The sequence below is a fragment of the Channa argus genome, unplaced genomic scaffold (genome assembly GCF_033026475.1).
Source record: "Channa argus isolate prfri unplaced genomic scaffold, Channa argus male v1.0 Contig036, whole genome shotgun sequence".
NCBI classification, from domain to species: Eukaryota; Metazoa; Chordata; class Actinopteri; order Anabantiformes; family Channidae; genus Channa; species Channa argus.
Genome location: NW_027125255.1, coordinates 280001 through 282500, shown reverse-complemented (window position 1 = coordinate 282500; position 2500 = coordinate 280001).

Genomic DNA, 2500 nt, shown 5'->3' with positions numbered 1-2500 from the left:
GGGAAGAGAGCCTGGGTTGGGGAGGGTGGTCCTGGGCTGGGTGACTTGGGCTGGGCTGTGGAGGTTCTTACCCAGGGTAGGGAGCATGAGCCTGGGGAGGGGAGTTAACCCTAACCCTAACCCTGGACCTTTTACCCAGGCTGTGGAGCATAAGGCTGGGCAGGGGAGTGTTAAACCAGGCCCTGGATGTTTTTACCCAGGCTGTGGAGCATGAGCCTGGGCAGGGGAGTGTTAAACCAGGCCCTGGATGTTTTTACCCAGGCTGTGGAGCATGAGCCTGGGCAGGGGAGAATTAACCCAGGCCCTGGATGTTTTTACCCAGGCTGTGGAGCATGAGCCTGGGCAGGGCAGTTAACCCTAACCCTAACCCTGGATGTTTTTACCCAGGCTAGGGAGCATGAGCCTGGGCAGGGCAGTTCACCCTAGCCCTGGAGCTTTTACCCAGGCTGTGGAGCATGAGCCTGGGCAGGGGAGAATTAACCCAGGCCCTGGATGTTTTTACCCAGGCTGTGGAGCATGAGCCTGGGCAGGGGAGAGTTAACCCAGGCCCTGGATGTTTTTACCCAGGCTGTGGAGCATGAGCCTGGGCAGGGGAGAATTAACCCAGGCCCTGGATGTTTTTACCCAGGCTGTGGAGCATGAGCCTGGGCAGGGGAGAATTAACCCAGGCCCTGGATGTTTTTACCCAGGCTGTGGAGCATGAGCCTGGGCAGGGGAGTGTTAAACCAGGCCCTGGATGTTTTTACCCAGGCTGTGGAGCATGAGCCTGGGCAGGGGAGAATTAACCCAGGCCCTGGATGTTTTTACCCAGGCTGTGGAGCATGAGCCTGGGCAGGGGAGAATTAACCCAGACCCTGGATGTTTTTACCCAGGCTGTGGAGCATGAGCCTGGGCAGGGGAGTGTTAAACCAGGCCCTGGATGTTTTTACCCAGGCTGTGGAGCATGAGCCTGGGCAGGGGAGAATTAACCCAGACCCTGGATGTTTTTACCCAGGCTGTGGAGCATGAGCCTGGGCAGGGGAGAATTAACCCAGGCCCTGGATGTTTTTACCCAGGCTAGGCAGCATGAGCCTGGGCAGGGGAGTGTGGGTCAGGGCCCTGGAGCTTTCACCCAGGCTGTGGAGCGTGAGCCTGGGCAGGGGAGAATTAACCCAGGCCCTGGAGCTTTCATTCAGGCTGTGGAGCGTGAGCCTGGGCTGGGGAGAAATGACCCAGGCCCTGGAGCTTTGACCCAGGCCCTGGATATTTTTTTACCCAGGCTGTGGAGCATGAGCCTGGGCAGGGGAGTGTTAAACCAGGCCCTGGATGTTTTTACCCAGGCTGTGGAGCATGAGCCTGGGCAGGGGAGAATTAACCCAGGCCCAGGATGTTTTTACCCAGGCTGTGGAGCATGAGCCTGGGCAGGGGAGAATTAACCCTAACCCTAACCCTGGATGTTTTTACCCAGGCTGTGGAGCATGAGCCTGGGCAGGGGAGAATTAACCCAGACCCTGGATGTTTTTACCCAGGCTGTGGAGCATGAGCCTGGGCAGGGGAGAATTAACCCAGACCCTGGATGTTTTTACCCAGGCTGTGGAGCATGAGCCTGGGCAGGGGAGTGTTAAACCAGGCCCTGGATGTTTTTACCCAGGCTGTGGAGCATGAGCCTGGGCAGGGGAGAATTAACCCAGGCCCTGGATGTTTTTACCCAGGCTGTGGAGCATGAGCCTGGGCAGGGGAGAATTAACCCAGGCCCTGGATGTTTTTACCCAGGCTAGGGAGCATAAGGCTGGGCAGGGGAGTGTTAAACCAGGCCCTGGATGTTTTTACCCAGGCTGTGGAGCATGAGCCTGGGCAGGGGAGAATTAACCCAGGCCCTGGATGTTTTTACCCAGGCTGTGGAGCATGAGCCTGGGCAGGGCAGTTAACCCTAACCCTAACCCTGGATGTTTTTACCCAGGCTAGGGAGCATGAGCCTGGGCAGGGCAGTTCACCCTAGCCCTGGAGCTTTTACCCAGGCTGTGGAGCATGAGCCTGGGCAGGGGAGAATTAACCCAGGCCCTGGATGTTTTTACCCAGGCTGTGGAGCATGAGCCTGGGCAGGGGAGAATTAACCCAGGCCCTGGATGTTTTTACCCAGGCTAGGCAGCATGAGCCTGGGCAGGGGAGTGTGGGTCAGGGCCCTGGAGCTTTCACCCAGGCTGTGGAGCGTGAGCCTGGGCAGGGGAGAATTAACCCAGGCCCTGGAGCTTTCATTCAGGCTGTGGAGCGTGAGCCTGGGCTGGGGAGAAATGACCCAGGCCCTGGAGCTTTGACCCAGGCCCTGGATATTTTTTTACCCAGGGTGGGGAGCATGAGCCTGGGCAGGGGAGTGTGGGTCAGGGCCCTGGAGCTTTCACCCAGGCTGTGGAGCGTGAGCCTGGGCAGGGGAGTATTGACCCAGGCCCTGGAGCTTTTATTCAGGCTGTGGAGCGTGAGCCTGGGCTGTGGAGAATTGACCCAGGCCCCTATATGTTTTAAC